We start from the raw sequence: 6,865 nt of genomic DNA, 5'->3' as shown, positions 1-6,865 counted from the left end.
CCTGGGGAATATTTCACTTACTTACTCTGAGATTTGAGTTTTTATCAGAAAGAATTATTTAGGTTGGAAAAATTCTCTAGGATCGTTGAGTCCAACCGTCAACATAATACTGCCTAGATGCTAAGGATCAGGTGAATTTAGCAGGGTGTTTCAGTTGTCTCTGTGGACATGGTGTGCAACATGTCCATTGATCATTGATCATTACCTGCTGCCAGTATCCTTATTCTTATCTGCTGAGTCTGACAAAGAATCATGTGAAATTGTTTTTCCCATTTTTTCCCAGTCTGTGGCAGGCTTTGAGGTTATGACAGAGTAGCTTGAATTTCAAACTATGGATTGAAAGCACTGCATCAGGCAGGGCTGAGAGCTTTTGGGCTCAGTAAGCTGTGATCCACCCCAACTGCAGGCCCTCTCACCATCCAGGCATTGGATGCTCAGATCCCATTTGTGGGCAGTAACTGAAGTCATTCCAGTGCTTAAGTTGGAAAACCAACTCATTACCATGCAGCTTGTGCCATGCATGCTGCTGCTGTCATAAGCCTGATTTTAAATTTGTCATTCTTGGCTATCAGCAAAAGAACAGAAGTGCAGCACGCAGAGCAGAGTAAATTCTGTACTCCAAGTTCTGGGCAAAGCTGCTCCAGTATGTTAAAAAAAAAATGTAAGAAGTACCATAGCCAGTCTAATCAAAAGCTTGTCTAGCCAAGTATCCTGTCTCTGACAGTGATTATTAGCAGATACTGAGACAAAAGTATGAGAATTAGGGTATATAGAGTCCTTTTACTGCCTTCCAGCCTCTAAAAATCAACTGTGTAGAGATTTCCTGAGTCTGAAATTACATCCAGGGCATAGTGTCTAATAGTCAACAAAGCAGTCATCCTCCATCAATGTGTCAATCCCTTCTGGCATTTATTTATTTAATGTATTTTGCCACAATGTAACTACAGGCCACACAAAAAGTTTTTCTTTTTTGCCTATTTTTAGTTGTGCCTGACAATTTTATTGGGTGCCCCCAAAGATTTTATATTCTGAGAGACTGTGAACGATCAGTCCCATCAGTCCCTGTTTGTTTTCCCTGCACAAGCCAGGGTTTATGGAACTGTGCTCTCTTCTGCCTCCATTATAATTTTTCCAAACTGAGAAACCCTATGATTTAGAAGAACAGGGATATGCCAAAAAGGAAAAGAGATTTGTGGTAGGAGCAGTTGTGGAGGAGTTTCTGGAGGCAGGACTTGCTCCAGACATCTTCTCAGCCACACTGTGAAGGTGAAGAATGGATTCTGTGTCCTGACAGCAAGGAAGCATCAGGCTCTGGTGTCAGAAGAACAAAAGCCAAGGACTATCCCTGCTCTGCAACTCTGACATTTCTCCCCAGGGCCACTAAGATATGAAGGTGGATGGCAATTTTGACCTAAGGGTGGCATGAGAACCCATCTGCCACAAGGCAGTAAGAAGAGAAAGGAGATGTCACCATCTTCTCTGATGGATGTGACTGCCTGTGTTGGAGGTCTTGAGGAAGCTGGGCAGCTGAGTGGCTGAGGGTGGGAGGAAATTTTCTGTGTGATTTCACAGGGAAGTCTTAAAACCCACCTGAGCAGGAATATCAGGTTGATGATACTTTCTATGAGCAAAGAGGATGTTGATACTAAACTCAGTATTTACAGTCAGGGTGAAGATTTTAATTGCTGGGCAGGAAAGGAACCATGGGTTGTGTGCAAATTTGGAGAAGGGGGTGCAATGGGAGTAAAACCCAATGGGAGTACACAATAGGAGTAAAAATTCAGCTTGGTCTAATTGTAAGGCAAGAGAAAATAGAGAATGAGTCTCTGAAAAGAGAGAGTTCACAACTCTTAAAAAAATGAGGACGAAAATAGAAAATACCAAGTTTCAAAAAGAAACTCCAGGAAACTCTGAGTCCATGGCTGAAATTTCATGGTGCTACAGCCAGAGCAAAAGACAACAGGGAAAGGAGGGATGTAGAAAGCTCCTGCATGCAAGCTGGGAGTTGTTCCCAGGAACAACAGTAATAATATGAGCACAGCCTGTCCCAAAGCAGAGAAAGGGTAGAAAGCAAGCATGAGATCAGCTTTCCTGACCCTTACCTTTACTGTACTTAACAGATTGTATTACTGCTACAGATAAAATTAGGTCTTTATAGGAAAACCTCTTTTCCCTTCTCAGTTCAAGTCTGGTTCTGAGTTATAAACTCATAAACTTAAAATTTCATCTTCAGCCCCTTTCACAAAGATCCATGTGATAATATAAGCCTGTAAGGTTATTAAACCCAAGGGTACTGGAGGAGATAAACAGCAACAAGCACATTGCCAGAAATAAAATCCTGTACAGATACCTATAATCTTATTCTGACTTTTCAGAAAAGTAAGGTGCAAAAGGAAAAGATATCCAAATCTCAAAGTGTAATTATTTAACACTTTGTATACAAGATGAGAGATGAGTCTTTTTCACCTCATGGATAGGACAGGCCATGGGTGGGGTGATGCCAGAGTGACATGTGCACATGAAAAATCCAAGGGAACAAGTGAGCCAGAGTGTGAGGCAGCCACCCTGGTGCCCTTCCCACTGCTGTCAGAGCTGCCTCCAGAATGAGCAGAGCCAGGGCATAACGCCCCAGGTCTGCTGGCTGGGAACAGCCTGTTCTGCAGTGTCACACTAAACACCCTGCCTGCACCACCATCCATCACTGAGGGTTTTCTGACTGCTCGTGGAAATGTCTTCCTCACTCACGGATTTCAAACAAAAACCATCATCAATGTGGACTGGAGGCCAGAGCATGTTTTCATTAATCAAGATGCTAATCGTGGAATCACCAAGAGCTCTGCCAGACAAATAAACATACTCAAGACATCCAGGACTAGTAAACTTTGCCCTTTTTATGACTGCTTTTTCCATGATTCTTTGTCTAATTGGGTTCAACAGAAAGCCTCCCTATGATAACTTGCATCACTGTTTTTTTTAACATAGAGAATAGTGTCTAGAGAGATGCTTGGCTTGACTTTAGGATAATGCCTGCTAAGAATTGAAGGCTTAATTTGACAAAAAATAATAGATGATACCCTAATCTGGAAATAGCATTGCAAAAGGAGCTGCAGCATTGCAACCTTTAGCCCTAAATCCTGTAAGTTTGGCTAGTATGTCTTGTTAACAGAAGGAGAGTGAAAGCTACTTTCTCACTCACCAGTTTTCTCACTGCTCCTCTGCCCTGCTCCTAGCCTGTGAACTCATCCCTATGAAAAAAAACCTATCTTCTTCATTCAGTGCCACTCCTTGATCTGTGATTGGAGATGGCTTAAATAAAAGTCCCAATCTGGGTATTCCTCTTCTCAATACCTGTCCACCTCTGCATGAGGTGCAAGGTTGCCCTGTCCACCTCTGCATGAGCAATGAGGATCTGTACAGCAATGCTAGCAGCTTTGAGATATGCTCTGTAAATCAATAAGGTTTGTAGTATATCTATACTCCTGCTACAAGTAACTTGTGATCTTGATTTTTTGGAATAAGCTTTTAGCATTTACCTCAAGGTCATGGTGCCTGAGACCGTTGGATGCTGCAATGTAGGTAGCCATTGTATTTACAGAGGTTATGTCTCTTTCCTTTAGCCATTTTCTCTGCTAAAAACACCCTCTCTACAATTTTCATACCAGAATATTTGACTCCACTTTGCTATAGCAAGGAGAAGACAGAAGATCTGATCTCTTCTTTTATTGTTGCCCTCTGTTCAATACAGCTACTCAGCAAACATCTCTTGGCCTAGAGAATTGTGGCTCTGATTTGCTCTCCCCTCCCAGACAAGCACCAGGGAGAGGAGAGCAAGACTTGGTCAGGGGCTGCCTGAGCCAGCCATAGATCCTGTGCTAGCTCCTGATCCCTGCCTTTATTAGAGTGGTGTGTCCAATGAAGACACAGAAAGTATTTATAGATGGTGGAAGAACCAGATGAAAACAATAAACCTTATTTGATTAAAAAGTATAAAGACTTGGTTTCATTTCATATTGTAAAGGAATTGAGATGTGGAAAGCGCAAGAGTTCAGACAGGCCCCCAGAATAGCTCCCAGCTCTGTCAGAAAAGTCCTCAAGCGGATATTGTGATCTAACTCCTGCCTAGAGCAGCAGTGTCCTACAAGCATTTTAAAAAATGTTGACAAAATCTTCCTGTGTCCCATCTGCTGTTTCTCACCTCAAAAGAGAGACCCTGAAGTTTAGGTCTGTTCTGTCCCCAGAGCTGCTTGTGAGCTGACTGCTTGTTCTCCCTTGCTCATCCATTTTTGTCCACAGTCTCACCCACAAATGTCAGCACTTCCTGCATTTTCTGAAGTTCTTATTTCTCAGATAAGAATTATTCCATAGACAAATCCTGGCCAGCATTACCTAGGATCAGTTTTTCACGTATGTGACCTGATTCAGGGCTATATGAATGAACACTGAGTAAGTATTTGACTTACAGAAGAAATTCACAAACCTGCTCAGATAAAGCAAGATTCACTCAGTGATGTTTAAGTTCAAGATCTAAATTCATGGCCAGCTGAATATGACTGGTGTCAGCAGAACTGTCCCTGATGAACCAGCCTCATTTTCTGCCTGGGATGTAGCCAGTCCTCCCATCCAGGCATTTTCTCACCCATGAGCAGAGTGTTTTGCATCATTCCTCTAAGGTTCTTCACAGATCTTCAAAGCAAACTACAGTCTTAGGAAGTTACCTAAGCTGAGTATCACTCCTGTTGGGTCCTAAACCTCCAAAAGCAGAATGTCCAAAGCGAATGTTATAGCTTCGAAGAGCAGGCGTCCAACTCGGTTTTGTGGCTACCATGTGTTTGTGGGCTGCATAATTCAGATCTGGTTGGCTCTGGTGTCTTGAGGCCACTGAGATGGGTTGAGCAGGGCAGGATGTCAATATTCCTCAAGCAGGGCACAGGGCACCCATAGCAGTGCATCACATCAGTGACTTGTCCAAATACCTGCAGACCCAAGAGACAAAAACTGGCCATGCCAATACAGGGCTCATCAGCCTCCAGCTTCCAACTTTGCTGGCTCTCATTCTTAGAAACCAGTTAAACATGAAGTTATGAGAAATTCAAGATTTAAGCTGTTGAAAATTAAGAAATGACAGAGTGGTTTTCTGGACTAACCACATTTGCCTGCTTTTGGTTTTTTCCCTTGCAGTAAAATAAGAAGAAATGGTAGGCAATTTTTAATTTGACATGTTCCTCCTATCTTTGCAGCTACAAAACAGGAAATTAACTAAGCAGGAGATGGTACTTTGCAGCTGGAAATAATCTGATCACATTGATTAGGACAAGCAAGTCTAGTGTCCAGCAAAGCAAGCACACGTTTTTCCTCTGCCTAATTTCTCGTGCCTGTTTACAAAGCAGTTTGCTTCTAACTCTAGGCAATGATCCCCACAAAATGTAGAATCAAAGCAAACATCACCTTAAGCTGTTACCAGAACAATTTATAATTTACTCATGTTCCTTTCTCAAATATTCTCCTTGTTTATTCCAGAGCTGCCTGGAAAGGAAAAAAAAAAAAAAAAAGGAGAGAAATATTTTTTGAAGGTTTAGTAGGGAAATTTCAAAGGAAATGTAGGGTCTGCTTGTGCTCTCTGATGCTGCATGTGAAACCATTCTGAAATGTTCAATTAACTGTTAAAACCACATTTAGCAAACTTCACTCTCCATCACTGCCCCTACTCTTCACCTCTGCCATCCTGATTTAAGGCAGTGTAAAAATCTCCCTGCCGAGAGCCAAGACCTGTGGTCTCAACAATCCAGGGGAGTCTTCGCTTTAAATAGTGGTTTTAGAGGTGGACCTTCAGCTGACACTGTCTCTATAGAGCTTCCCTCTGGTACTCTGACAAGTCTATCCTCTAAGTTTGCTCACCTCATTTTTCTGCCAGTAATATGATAAGATCAATAAATAATAAGGCTGTTATTATAGTTTGCTGAGTTAGCTTTTTATCATTGAAATTAAAAGCTTAACTTATAGTCACAAATGGCTTAAATATTTAGCCAAAGTAATACTTCCAAATTGCTCCTTCCTTAAACCTATGAGGTAATTCATACGATATTGTCTTTTGGGAGCTAGAATAAATATTATAAAAGTCAAAAGATGTCAAATTTTCTAGGCAATGGAATAGCCTAAAATTAATACTAGTAATGAATTTTGATACAATGATTTCTAACATGTCTCTTTAGAGTGATAACTTTAGAGTCTGACTTTCAAAATCCAATATTCAATGTATTTATGAGTAACCACATGGTAAAATGACAGCCAGTTTGTTTCAGTCCTGGAGTCTGCCTCAGCCTAGCTGCTTGTGGTAAACTTTTCAGTTCTTTCTTAGCAGGCTTGCTGGAAAATTGCCAGTTACAGAAATCTCTGGCAGTTGTGAAGTGCAGCTGTGGTGATCTGCTTAATTTTCCATAAAATTAATTTGCATCAGGCAATCTCCAGCATATACTGAATAAAACACACACAAGTCCATATTTCAAAAGCACTATGGTGATCTCACCTGCACCATATGAATCATTTTCATACATTTTTATTGCCATGACAGATAATGTAAGGCCAGTGATTATGGTTTTTAACTACTTCAGAGTTCACATGAACTTTTTGACCATGTAGCCAAAAAGAGAAAAAAAGAAAATTATTCTTATGTAATTTTTGTGCAGAGTCAAAGCCTGTGAGTCAAAATGGGTGGCATGTATCAGCTCTTTTAATGATATTAATCCACCTCACTCAGTACACATAAATAAACTATAAAAATATTTTTAAATTATTAATTCAGTGAAGTCTTTGAAGTTTGCAAATGTTCAGGAGAAAGGAAGAAATAGAAAAAAAATTCCTTGTTTTG

This window comes from Melospiza georgiana, chromosome 1 (genome assembly GCF_028018845.1).
Source record: "Melospiza georgiana isolate bMelGeo1 chromosome 1, bMelGeo1.pri, whole genome shotgun sequence".
Classification (NCBI taxonomy): Eukaryota; Metazoa; Chordata; class Aves; order Passeriformes; family Passerellidae; genus Melospiza; species Melospiza georgiana.
This window is presented reverse-complemented; position numbering follows the sequence as displayed.